Here is a 14,996-nt window from a genome sequence, read left to right as displayed (position 1 = left end):
ACGTCTAAATAGAGGATTATCATAAAGATATTCCGGCGGTAGACCCTATTGAACTGATAAGAGGTTCTTTCATAGAAAAACAAATGATGTCAGATCAACTATGGAGGAATTAACTTTATACTCTGGAAGCTAGATTATAGCAGGATACCATCATGACCCAATCTATTTCAAAGCTATGGACAGATCCAGACATGAAGGCCTCTTCCACTACCTAATCTCTAATGCAATGCTCTATACCAGTACTGGTTATGGTTAACCTTTCTTGTACATCCCGAAAGACTATATACTTTATGGAATATCCATTAAAGAATATGTCATTAACAAAATCTACAACGAAGTATACCCTAGTGATTACCGCAATCTCCAATACACCTCAGAATAGGTTTACTAGCCCGTGATGCAAAAGGTTTTCCATGACTTTGTCAATCAATGTGAACTCTGCCAGACAAATAAGAAATGAACAAAGCTATCTGAAGGAAAGGTGAGAAACCTTCAGTTACTTTATGAAATTCTCAAAATCGTTACAATTAATTTCGCGAAACCTTTGAAAAACACAGCCGATTATGATACTATCTTGGTAGCAGTGAATTGTTTCTCTAAATATACATAGCTCATACCTATCAAAGTTAGCAACTTCTCCAAGGACAGGTGGAACAACCTGCAATGATACCGATTTACCAGAACAGATACTCATTGTCTATAGTCAATAATACTGATCCCCATTTCACAGCCAGATTCTGGAAATTGACTTTAACCTACCTTGGAATCAACCACATTATGGCCCCTCATGGACATCACAAGAGCAATAGGCAAGAAGAACATAAGATCCAAGACATTAAAACTAGAATTGGAAACCGGATTAATGAATAACTGATCAACTGGGAACCTACTCTCACTGAGCTTGCTGCCTACATTAATGCTAGATATTCTGACACTCTTGGAATATCTCCATACAAGGCAATCTTCGGATGCCAAGACCCTCTCCTACCTACAACTCCATTCAAGAACTCCTCTATCTACGCATTAGATGACCACATAAACTGTCATCAAGCTATCCGAAATGATGCTTTTCAAGTTATTGGGGCTGCCTGATTCCATAGTACAACTACCTCCCAGATGCAACTACACAAACCGGTCACTATTGTATCAGATAATATGCTTATGGGTGCTGGGAATATGTTTATTACCATAGTTGGGCATAGCGAGAAACCACAACTTCGATAGCGAACACCTTATAAGGTCTTATCCTTTGATGAGTATACTGAAAACTATACTTTCCAAACGGAGAAATGGATGTATTGTCGCAATACTAGTGTTGTTCTTGCTTCCACTGTCAAACCTTTCCACCTTAACAAGAAGTACAAGTTCCCCGGAAAAGTCCACACTTGGACTGCATCCAACACCATTCCTGAGAGAGATAAAATAAAAGTTGAAGAAATCTGGGACCAGTATCTGTAGCTTGGAAATGATCAGTTCCTGGTCAAATAGAAAAGATAACCAATGAGCGAAACCAGCTGAGAACAACTGGCAGAGATGGAGCACATTATAGGCATAGTGAATAAGTAGTGAAAAAACAACATACCAAATGATGCCCTACTAGCAATTATTAACTATATTACGATAAGCTAGACACCAACTATGCCAGAAACTGAGTGATTTCAACTTGAACTAGAAGGCTGAGATAGATTTTGGGCACCATACTTTGAATCAGAATTTGAAAGTAAGTATATGAAGAATCCAGCCATAAAACAGGTTCTCGACAACCTCATCTAGGCAATATTTACTATCCCAATACCATAACAATGTCAAACTCCGGGCACCTTAATGTAAGGCAGTGACAATAGGATGTTAGACTGTTATTGAACTGTGATAATATCCAACCTGGTTTTTACTTTGCTATCCTCTGAATAGATTATTATCCTGATTGTATCAATACTTGGGTAGATATAGACCATCAAGCTAGTATTTGTAAGTACTGTAACCTATATTTTTTTCAAGTCTCAATTTTTTCTTAGGATCTCTTCTTGTCTCTGATGTGACACTTATGACAAAGGGTTTATAGCAGCAACAGAAGCTTTTGGTTACTCTGACTATGCTTTTGATGAACACTAGATTTCATTTGTTTAAAGGGTTGTTTTGTTTTAGAGAATGTAACTGGTACAAGTACTCAGCTAATGGTTTTATTTTATATTTTATTTTAAGTATCGATTTGGTACTTGATTTGTTTTACGTATTGTTTTATACTTAGGTTATTTTAACTATCGTTTGATTCTTAGTTTTGTTTTAAGTATCATTTTAATACTTATAGGATTTTAGCAAAGTGTATTGCGTGATCTCTTTCTTTTGTTTCGTTCATGCTAGACTTGAACAGACTAGTGTATTTGAAGACCACTTAATTCCTGGTTGGAGAAGGCAGACTTCATCAGATAGTATTTCAATATACTTTGTTGAATGGTTACTCTTGTATTTCGAGTATACCATCGCGGATTCCTGTAGTTCTATATACTCGCCTCCTCTTCTACAGAGTAGGCTACCTACCAAACCATTTTACTGATATCTTAAAGCTGATAACTATATTTTAAATATATCACAGAAAGATTGTCTGATGCTATCTCTTGGTATAGAGGAGTGGACAATTTAGGCAAGGAATATTCTCTATAGCTTGCAATTGACATGCTTGAGCAAGCAGGATTTTAATTGTTGTCCCTGGCTGGCTAATAATTTGAGTTACTAGAGTAATATTGCAAAGATAATAGAAAAAGGCAATTATTATGTCTTTTTCAATATTAGTCATTGCTTTTCTCGAGGTCTTTGGAGGAGGCTTATTTTTTGCAGCAGGTTTGATGTAATGTGTCCGCAAGGTGCTAGTCATGTTATTGGTCATTGATACCATAGTTGGCAGGGAGCCTGCTCTTCTAGAGAGGAGGCAAGAGCTGAGAGCTAAAGGAGGCTTCGAGGGTGTACTGAGTAACAAAGAAGTAACAATTCAAGCAAGTATATTGAAATAAATCTGTCGAAGTCTGCCTTTTCTATCGTGAGATCAGGAGGTCTTTATATACACAAATCTGTTCATGTCTAGCATGAACAAAACTTACTCAAAGGTATCAATTGATATACTTTGATAAAACCAATTAAGTATCAAAGCGATACTTAAAACAAAACATAAAACAAAACCAAGTATCAAGCGATACTTAAAATAAACCAAGTATCAAATGATACTTAAATCCAACTAAGTATCAAACGATACTTAAAACAAACCAAGTATCAAAGCGATATTTAAAATAAAACATAAAACAAAACCAAGTATCCAGCGATACTTAAAACAAGCCAACTATCAATGTAATACTTAAAACAAAACATAAAACAAAACTAATAACCAAGTACCCGTACCGGTTACATTTGGCATATCTGGATCAGTAAACCAAGGTTGAATTATAGATGGAGTTTTTGACTAGAAGAATAGTACTGAACGGGTACCATGATTACTGGTCACAATCAAGCTTCTACTTTTTCTTCTTTTTTTCGTGAGACTGCTGATTAAACTTTCAATGACACTTATGATGACTGATTTTGTATACATATCAACAAAATATCAACAAAATAGATCGCTGCCTGCCACTAAATATTAGTAAGTACTTAGGAACATTACACTAGATTGAATTTGGTTTAAACCATGAGGCAAGACATGTATCTTGCTAAACCTGTTCAAGCAACAGTGCTTCTCTGCAAACTATTTCTAGATTAAAGTCAACAGGCTGCTCATTATCCTAGTCCAATGCAAGATCACATGCTGCAGGATCCTTACTTTCTGTTTTACAGTTTAGGAGCTTATAGTACACCTCATAATGTGAGATATAAGGTGCATCAAGATAGTTTTTGACCTCGGAAATTGTTACACCATCAAAACCTTGCTGTACAATCAAAATATTTGCTTTGTCTCCATCTTTGTATAATATAGTTCAGGCAGCTATATAGGCAGAGTAACAATCTAAATATGGTAACTATTTAGGTAGGGTAACTATGTTGGCATGATAACTATGTATATAGGACAACTATGTTTTATTCTATTTTATTTTATTTTAACTCCTAACCCTTATTCCTCCCTACTTTTTTTCCGCCCCCCCCCTTTTTTTTTTCTTTCTCTTTCTCCCCCCCCGGGTTTTCCTCCCCTTAAACCCTCCTTAGCTTAGTGCTGTCTTTCCGTTCTTTTTAGCGCTGTCTTTCCGCGCAATTTGTACTGGCGGTTTTCCCGAGTTCGCATACTATAGTTATTAATGTAGTGAATATTGTTAAAAACGGACACAAGGCGGAATCACACAAATCATTTCTTGTCTGTGTGTTAGGTAGCAACATTTCCAAGTTAAACCAAGTTACAGAATAAAAGTTTAAATACCAAGTTTACAACAGGCATCATGATAGATCACTCGGCCTCCGTTACACTCCGCCACGGGAGCGGGTTTTGGTTGTGGCTCCGTATAATATCAGAAGTGCAACCGCAGAGGTTTGGCCAATAATATCGGTGTGCTGCTGGATTGATCCCTCTCCACGTGGGCATTATGCAAAGGGTTGAGCGAGGTAAGTGAAAATTGGCACTAAAGGCTAAGGGCCAGTTTGGCAACGCCGCAACCGTTCCATTCGGCCACATTGCCCCGTATTATACTAAAGGACAGTGTTAAAACGGAAAGGAACAGAAGGACAAGAAATTTCGTATGGGGGATAGGTGCGTGATTGGCTAACAGGCGCTACTCGTGGGCATTCAGCAACCATTACTCGTGATGCTCATGATATGAGATAAAAGAACTGGTTCCATACACAACCTGATCCTACCACCCACAATCGTCAAAGCCAACCTTACCGTGAACATCAATTGCTTCCCAAACGCCTACAACCCTTCCTCACTAATCAATTAAATGTGGGAAAAAAGAGAATACAATAGTAGAGAATATCCAACCGCTCTACAGACTGCGTAGTCTCGCCGCACCAAAGCATCAAAAACCGATGCGGCGAGACCGCTGAAGGAGGTCTAAATGAGGGCTCGTAACTTGACCGGTAGACATTCTGCGGGTAACTGGGCTAATCATACCCCTCAGGAGTGGATCGAGTAGCTCCCGTGTACTCCTTCTGGATTGCTTGGAAAATACATCGGATTGAGTTACGGAGGACGGCTTACTTATATAGAAATAGCAATAACAGAATAAAAATATTGAGAGATTCTAATATCCGTGCAATTCCACCGGACCAAGAGACGCAATGGCACATCATGGTGGAAAGGATCAAGGACCTGGCCAGGAGGTTTACGGGCGCGGTGTATTAAAAGACAATATCGGATTTCACTAGTGATAGTGTGTTAAGGGCGACAAGAAATTAACACTCTACAAGGCGTGGTGGAAAAACATTGTAGGTTAGCCCTTGTGGGCTGGCTTTAACAGACAAATACTACCAGCGGTACAGGAGTACCGGCGTTTGAGGTTGCGGCCAAAGGGTGTATTTCAATGGGTAGCACTGCTCCGGGCTGTGGCAGAAGTAGATGTGGATATTGGATCTCGTTAACCCGCCTCGGATGGTCTTTGTTTCTTATGTGCCGCTAGTCTTGAGGCACCGAAGAGTCAATTTTACTGTCTGGCGAGGACACTGCGGGGGTTGGATCTTTAGGAATCGGTATACACGAAAAACGCGAAGCAGGAGATGAGAGAGTAAAAGCGGACAATCATCGTCGATAATCTGAGATTGCAGGTCCTTTGGCTAGTTCTCGCTGGCTTGCCGTATTACGTTGCTCGTTGCGTGCAAACAAACATGGTGCAAGCCCCTTGGATACCAGATGAAAAGGTTTTCTCCTCCAAAATCTTCCCTGGCCGTCACCTTATGCAAACATCTCCTCCCCACCCCTCCGTCCTATCCCTATCTAGCACTGAAGAACCTAGATAGACCTACCCTACCCTTTAGTTCTTCCAACACCCCTAAACCGCGAGAAAATGAGGGTCTTCCGCCACTCTTTCGGTACTTCCCCGCATTACATGCCAAAGATTTGGTTGAAGCTAACCGTAGAAGGTGTTCGTTCCCTCGCGGCATGTTTCCAAATGAATCATGTTCGCTCCACTAATTTCTCGCTTACCTCCCCATATCCGTTCCGTCAGACTACACGTACACAGCACGCAACATCTCGCGATCAACATCCCGGGGACCGCCATCACACCGATGTACTGGTGGGATGTCAAGTTCCGACCCACAAGGATGCCGGGAAAGAGAAAATGTTTGTGCTACGTGGATTAGGACAAGCAGCAAGGGAGGTTTACAAGGAATACTTCCCTGGCTTGGGGGGCTCGTATTCCACGTACGTGAACGATAAGGGGTCCGCAATCTTGAATAGTATGGAAGAAATGAAAAGGCAGATAGCGGCTCTGGATGTGAGAGCGAGAAAGGCGGCTGAGAGAGCGAGAAAGGCGGATGAGAGAGCGAGAAAGGCGGATGTGAGAATAAAAGAGGCGAAAAACGAAGCAAGAGAGGCGAAAAACGAAGCAAGAGAGGCAAATGAGAGAGCAAGGGAGAGTGACGAGAGAATAAAAGAGGCGAAATACGAAGCAAGAGAGGCGAAAAACGAAGCAAGAGAGGCAAATGAGAGAGCAAGGGAGAGTGACGAGAGAATAAAAGAGGCGAAAAACGAAGCAAGAGAGTCGAAAAACGAAGCAAGAGAGGCAAATGACAGAGCAAGAGGGAGTGACGAGAGCTTGGAAAAATTCAAAGAAGAGGCTGCAGGATGGGCGGCAATGATGGAACCTTTGCACGGTGTTGCAGTCGATATACGCCGGCGGATCTTTTACAATTACCGGCGGCTGACGGGGCGGACAACCTCCACAGGTGTCACCGCTGTGCAAAAGGGCAATAGGGCTGCTCATAACGGAGATTTCATTGCTGATCTCACCATGCTCCAACGAGGGCATATGAAGGATGGTCTGGTATTTTATGAGCTATATGGGATACCATACGAAACTGCAGAGCCCTACAAAAGTATGTACAATCCAATTCTGGTGAAATTTATTGTTTGCTAAAGCCACCAGAATCGAAAACGATGGTTGCGATGATGAACGAACGTGCCACGATCGTCGCGAATCGGGGCCACTCCTCCAAGAAATGGGATCAAAAGCGACAACGGCAGTTCGAGGAAAGGATCTCGAATTTCATCAATCAGAGCCGTGGGCCGGGCGAAAAATGCCACGATCAACAACCGCACCTATCACCCTCTACCAAAGCCGATAATTATCTGATTGACTCTCGTTCGCTCGGCCACTCTACGGGCCAAAGGAACACTATCAAAGACGGGCTGCCTCTAGATGAAGCAGAATTTTACAGCCAAATAGGGCTAACCACAGGAATACCGACACCCAACGGCTTTCTTGAGGAACTCCGCACCTCATTCACACGATTTGCAAAGAAGGGAAAGTATGGACATTATGGACAACAGGATGCGGAACAATGGTACCCTCATATCATCTCACTTTTAAAGAAAAAGCAAAGGATCGGTCTCGGGGGAGAGTGCTTTCCGACTTGGGATTCGTTTATTGACAAGGACCTTTCTGGTGAAATGGTGTCGACACTGAGATGCGACGAGGAAATCCAGGATAGGCCACCCACTGAGAGTGTCCAAACATTTGTCAACCTTAACTGCCAAATCTCCAGTTCAATCAATAATCTTCGTGATGGGTTACTTGCTGGCTTGACGGCGGCGATCTCCAACCACAGTCCAAGCTTGGGTAGACATGACTCTTACACTAAGACAACCCGCATCACTAGGCTTCCTAGATACCTTACGGTAGGTTTCCATTCCCCTGGCATAGTGTAGCTTTCTAACTACGACAGTGTCTTTTTGTTCCCGCTCACTGGAATGGCAAGATCAACAAAAGTGTCAAGCGAAGTCGCAAAGTCAAATTTCCCTTCGAACTCGATGCGACCGAGTTCTGCACGGAGGGGCTCCGCCGCGAGCTTAGCCCTGGCAGCAATGGACCCCGAGATCTTCGCAAAGGCAAAGAGGATTACAATCGCAGCGGCGGACCCTTAATGAACCCGAAGTGCGCTGCCACGAGCCCTGTTGATGTCGCCGGTGGGATGGTCTCTGCCGACCTCGGCCATGGGGAGCAAGGATTTCTTGATGGAGTTGCCCTCGGAGTTGCCCAAGATGAGGGCTGGAACCCCAGTGGGTCGTACCACTTGGTGGGTGTGATAACCCACGGTGGTACCGGTGCCGCCTCGGGCCGGTATTCCGGCTACGTGAAGGGAGGGGGCGACGGGGACGTATGGTGGTGTTACCACGGAGAGGGGGTCGCTAGGGTACCCCAGGGGAGGATGAAAACCCTGGCTGCCGGAGGTTAGTTCCCTTATCGATAATGTCGTTTGCCTTGTATTAACCCGTTGTAGGTGGGACCAAGACCCCTCTGGTTGTATTATATAGTGCGGTGCCGCGTTCACCGGCCCGCTTGTAAATTAGATGTAACAATAATATAAAAATCTCCACCTTACTTTCTTCCGAGATTGCCCGCCTTTCAACCGGGTAATCCTGCGTTCAATCGTTACCTGTGCTTTGGGTTGAATAACCTACGAGACGTAGTTTTACCATCATAGCCCAATAGCCGCAATCTTGTTAATAGGATATTATCGAGTGATTTCGCGTGATTCTCCCATTGCCACCCGAGACTACCGCAGCTATGTAGCGGTCCACAGCGCATTCTCGGTTCCTCTCTTTTTCACAGCAATCCCCTATGCTCCTCCTCCGCCCAAACACCAACACCTCGTCCGGCCACCTCGCCCGACCGTCCAGGTGGAAAACATAGGCCAAGATTCCAAGGGATTCAATTTGTGTGAGTGATATCACATGATCCAGGCTAGACCAAAGTAAGTGGGGTATGATAATTATGATAAGGCGAACAATATTTATTTTTTAAAAACGGACACAGCGCACACTCATCCAAACCATTTCTTGTCAGCCTGTTAGGTGAAAAAATCTACAGATTAAACCAAGTTTCGGAATAAAATTTTAAATGCTACCCTTCCCCACCAATCGATTAAATGTAGGAAAAACCTGACCACAATACTATAGTAGAGAATCTCCAACAGCTTTACCGACTCCGTAGTTTCACCGCACCGAAGTATCAAACACCACTGCCCCGAAACTGCCTGCGTGGGTCTTGATGCAGGCTCGTAACGTAACCGGCACACATGCTGCAGGGAACTGGGTCAATGATAACAAGTTCTCCTGCATTGCTTCTTGGAAAATACATCTGATTGAGTTGAGGAGGACGGCTTGCTTATTTAGAATAATATTATGAATAATAGAATCAAAAAATGAGTGATTCTAATAACCGTGCATTTTCGCTGGGCCAAGAGACGGAATGGTTTAAAATGGCGTAAAGGATGCAGGGGCTGGCCGAGAGGTTTACGGGGGCCGTGTATCAAAAGAGAAGATCGCATTTCACTTGCGATAGTCTATTGACGGTGACAAGAAATTGACACTCTACAAGGCGTGGTGGAGACACATTGCAGGTTAGTCCTTGTGGCCTGGGTTTTCTCGGACAAATAATTCCAGCTGCACATGAGTACCGGCGTTTGAAGTTGTGATCAAAGGTGGATTTCAATGGGTAGCACCTCTCGAGGCTGTGGTAGAAGTAGAGGTGGATATTGGCTCTCGCTAACCCGTTTCTGATGATCATTGTGTCTTATGTGCCGCCAGCCCTAAGGGTACTGAAGGGTGAGTTTTACAGTCGAGTGAATATCTCGCAAGAGTTGATGGTCGGTGGGAAGTGTCACACAGGAAACAACAAAGCAGGAGATAATAAAGTAAAAGCGAACAATCATCGTCAATAAACTGAGATTGCAGGCCCTTTGGCTAGTTCCCACTGGCGTGTCATGTTACGTTGCTCGCTGCGTGCAAAAAAAAGTGGTGCAAGCCCCTTGGATACCAGGTGCAAAAATCCTTCTCCTCCAAAATCTTCCCTAGCGGTCACTTTATGCAAACATCTCCTCCCCACCCCTCCGTCCCATCCCTATCTAGCACTGAAGAACCTAGATAGACCTACCCTACCCTTTAGTTCTTCTGACACCCCTAAACTACGAGGAAATGAGGGTCTTCTACCACTCTTTCGGTACTTCCCCGCATTACATACCAAAGATTTGGTTAAAGCTAACTGTAGACGGAGTTCGTTCCCTCGCGGCATTTTTCCCAATGAATCATGCTCGCTCCTCTAATTTCTCGTCTACCGCCCTATCTCCGTTCCATCCAACTACCCGCACACAGTACGCAACATCTCACGACCAACAACCCTGGGAGCGTCATCACACTGGAGAATTTGTTGGTTGTCAAGTTAAGACCGACACGGATCCCGGGGAAGAGAAAATGTTTGCGGCAAGCGGGCTGGCACAAGCAGCAATTGAACATCGCAAAGAGTACTTCTCTGGATTTGGGGGCCCATATTCGACGTATATTAGCGATAGGGGGTCTGAAATCTTGAAAAATATGGAAACAATGAAAAGGCAGATAGCGGCTATGGATGTGAGAGCAAGAGAGGCGGATAACAGCAAGGGAGACTGACGAGAGTTTCCAAAGGTTCAAAGCAGATACTGCGGCAGGTACGGCCACGATGGAAACCCCAGCACCGCGTCGCAGTAGATATATATCGGACTGCGGATCTTTTACCATTACCGACGGCTGACGAGGCGCACAACTTCCAAAGATGCCACCGGTGTGCAAAAGGGCAATAGGGTTGCTCACAACAGAGATTTCATTGCTGATCTCGCCATGTTCCAACGAGGGGATATGGAGGATGGTGTGATATTCTGAGCTATATGGGATGCCATACCACAATGCAGAGCCCTACAAAAGTATATACTCCAATTCTGCTGAAGTTTAGTGTTTGCTAAGGCCACGAGAATCGAAAACGATGGTTGCGATCATGACCGAACGCGCCACGATCGTCGCGAACCCAGGCCATTCCTCCAAGAAATGGGACCGAAGGCGACAACGGCAGTTCCAGGAAAGGAGCTGAAATTTCACCGATCAAAGCCGTGGGTCGTGTGAGAAATGCCACGATCGACAACCGCACCTATCACCATCTACCGAAACCGATAATTATCTGATTGACTCTCGTTCGCTCGGTCAACCTACGGGGGGAAGGAGCACTATCAAAGACGGGCTGCCTGAAGATGACGTAGAAATTTACAGCCAAATTGGGTTAACCACAGGACTACCGACACCCAACGGCTTTCTGGAGGAACTTCGCACCTCATTCACACGATTTGCAAAGACGGGAAGGCATGGCCATTATGGACAACAAGGTGCGGAAGAATGGTAGTCTCATTTCATCTCACAATTGAAACAAAAGCAAAGGATCGGTCTCGGGGGAGAGTGCTTTCCAACTTGGGATTCGTTTATTGACAAGGACCTTTCTGGTGAAATGGCGTCGACACTGAGACGCGACGAGGAAACCCAGGATAGGCCACCCACGGAGAGCGTCCAAATATTTGTCAACCTCAACCACCAGATTTCTAGTACAATCAATGATCTCCGTGAAGGATTACATGCGGGCTTGAACGCCGTGACCTCCAAGCTTGGGTAGATATGCCTCGTGAACCAAGACAAGTCGCATCACTAGGCTCCCTGGATACCTTATGGTAGGTTTCCATTCCCCTGGCATAGTGTAGCTTTCTAACCACGACAGTGTCTTTTTGTTCCCGTTCACCGGAATGGCGAGATCAACAAAAGTGTCAAGCAAAGTCACAAAGTCAAATTTCCTTTCGAACTCGATGCGACCGAGTTCTGCACGGAGGTGCTTCGCTGCCCGCGTCGCTCTGCCACTAGTGGACCCGAGATCTTCGCAAAGACGACGAGGATCGCAATCGCACCGGCCGACACATGGGGAACCTGAAGTTCCCTACCGCGAACCCTTCTGATGTTGCCGGTGGGATGGTCCCTCCCAACGGATTCGGTGCGGCTGGGAGCCCGCTGTCCTCACCAGATGAAGAGAAGAAGAAATGCGAGGCCGTGGTAAAGTCTAACGAAGCTGTAGCCAACCTCGATGATAGGAAGCAAGGGTTGGTTGATGGACTTGACCCCGGTTTTTCCCAAGAAGATGGGTGCAACCTGAGTGGGCTGTACCGATTGATGGGTGTTATAACCCATGAGGGTACCGGCTCCGGCTCTAGTCCATAGTCGAGCTATGTGGAAAAGGGGGGTGGTGAAGATTTGGGGTGGTGCTATCGCGGGGAGGGGGTCGCGGGGGCACCTGAAGAGGGAATCAAACCCTGGTTACTGGAGGTTAGTTCCCTTACCGGTAGTGTCGTTTTCCTTGTAATAACCCATTGTAGGTGCAATCCATACCCCTTCGGCTTTGTTATATCGCACGGTTCCGCGCTCACCGGCCCCCTTGTAAATAAGAATGTAACATTAAAACAAAAACCCCCACCATACTTTCTTCCAAGATTGCCCGTCTTTCAACAGGTAATCCTGCGTTCCGTCATCACCTCTGCCGTGGGTTGAATAACCTACCAAGACGTAGTTTTACGAGTGCTATCATAGCCCAATAGCAACAATCTTGTTGCTGTAATATGACTTCCAAATATGCATCGGTTATGTCATTGACTACGACAGAAGGTTTTTGGTACGAGCTCATTACTAGTTGAGCTCATTATGCGGTTAACTACTCGTGCAGTAGATTTTCCTAGGAAGCTCTATCTGAGTACTTGTTTGGTTTCCTCGCTCGCGTTTCCCTTCCCTTTACTACTACATTGTGTAGGATTGTTGTCGTTGAGAGTGATGGACACGAGCAGATCAGGCTCGGGTTTTGCTCGAGCATAGGAGTCCCTCGATCAGATTATGATCGAGCACAAGCCTGATAATCTGCTCGAGCATAGTCAAGCATGCTCGATCACGAGTGAATACTGCTCTATATCTCTGTCTTGGCCATCGCATGATATCCCATTAATATAGAAACCATCTACCTCGCACACTAAATACACTATCGTCAACCCAGTGCTCACGTCCTAATTGTGAAACTTTGCCTTTACACAATGTCCTTATCGCTTTCCTCATCGCCGACCCCGTGGCAAGTAGCAGCAACCCAATCAGACACTCCGAGTGAAACCAATAGCACAAATGACACGGGCGCTGTCACTGATTTTCGAGATACCTTGAGGCTCTTTCGATATGAGAATGCTATCTAGGCAAGAGAAGGTTCGTCAGAAAGTAGCTAGTCTCGAGCATTCGAGCATGAGGCCACACGAGCAGATCATGCTGGAGTGGGACCCCCATAATCTGCCCGAGCATGCTCGTTGCCGTCGCTAGTCGTTGATCTTTCTCTTTCTCTTGCGCGAAGCGCATGTTGTGAGTGATTGTAGCGCGCTATCCTGTAGCATAAATAGGGCCTGATAGCCCTCCGGTAGAGTATCAAGCAAGCAAGAAGCACAACTTCAGACAAGAATCACAACAACTTGTGTTGAAACAGTGAGAACGGAATGATGGTTTTGGAACTGGTTGAGTGACGAGAAGAATAATGAATTGCTTAATTGACTTCTCAGTAGAGAGCAAACTACCCAGACTATCTACTGTTGAGAGCGAGACACAAGTTGCGAGTAAATCAACAGTAGGAAGTAAACAGAAACAGAGAGAAGAAAAGAAAGGCAAGGAGGTATGTTCAATAGTACCAATATTGTAAGGGGGTTTTGAGATGGCGATCAAGACTAATGCAAGGAGAAAATCAATAGTGCGAGTGATACTACGGTAGTGCCAGAAGCATATTTCAACAACTTGTGGAAAGTATATAATCGAGTGACTTTGCGTGATTACGATATCCACTTCCCCCTTAGACTACTCTAGCTATGTAGCAGTCCCCACTGCATTCTAGGTTCTTCACTTTGCCACGGCAATCGGACTCCTCCTTCCCCTATGCTCCTCCTCCGCCCAAGCACCAACGCCTCGTCCGGCCACCTCTCCCGACTATCGAGGTCAAAAATAAACTCTCTGGAGGAAATGATCTTTCACACTCGCCGTCGAACTCGATGACCCACTGGGACAGGATTTTATAACAAATGTACTGCATCTGAGTTTTTCCAGTTATCCTGATCCCCGCCAGACCTTTAATCCCCGGGACGAGGTCGTTGGTGGATAAAGTTTGCCAGGATGCCAACATATTCAATGTGTGAGTGATATCACATGATCCTGGCTAGACCAAAGTAAGTGGAGTATGATCTCATAAAGCGAAAAAATATGTATTTTTTAAAAACGGACACAACGCACACTCATCCAAACCATTTGTTGTCCCCCTGTTAGGTAGCTACATTTACAATCTATACCAAGTTACAGAATAGAAGTCTAAATACCAAGTTAACGGTGGACATCATAATAGATCACTCGGTCTCCCTCTCGATGAGTTTTTGAGAGAGAAACGGAGTGAAGGTTGATTTTTGATTACATAGATTCTCATGGGCTTACACCTTGAAAGAATGGAATTAAAAGATAAGAGTGAAAGTAGTATTGCGTAAGGAGCCAGTTGTATAGGAATGAAACTAGCGCTGTACGGTGGATAAGTACTAAGTTCAACGCTCCATTGCACTCAGCTGCGAGAGCGGATTTTGGTTATGGCTCCGTATCATAGCAGAAGTGTAACCATAGATGTCATGCCCAAGAATATCGGTGCGCTCATAGATTGGTCCCTCTACACCTTTGAATCATGGAAAGGGTTGAGGGAGGTAAGCTAAAAATGGTCGTTGGGAGCTGAGGGCCAGTTTGGTATAGTAACACTGCGACCGTTCCGTCCGGCTACCCCTCCCACACAAAAAGAGGGTGTCGTAACGGAAGGGAACGGAAGGAAAAGAATTTTTGTATGGGGAACGGACCCGGTGTTCCCTAACCGGCCCTACTCGTGCCAAAGTTGTGCAACCCTCACCGCTCATTTTCTCGCAAACAGGACAGGGGCACTCATACTGCGTGCCCGGTGGTTCAATCTAAATTTGCAGTT

The sequence above is a fragment of the Tuber melanosporum genome (assembly GCF_000151645.1).
Source record: "Tuber melanosporum whole genome shotgun sequence assembly, scaffold_115, strain Mel28".
NCBI classification, from domain to species: Eukaryota; Fungi; Ascomycota; class Pezizomycetes; order Pezizales; family Tuberaceae; genus Tuber; species Tuber melanosporum.
This window is presented reverse-complemented; position numbering follows the sequence as displayed.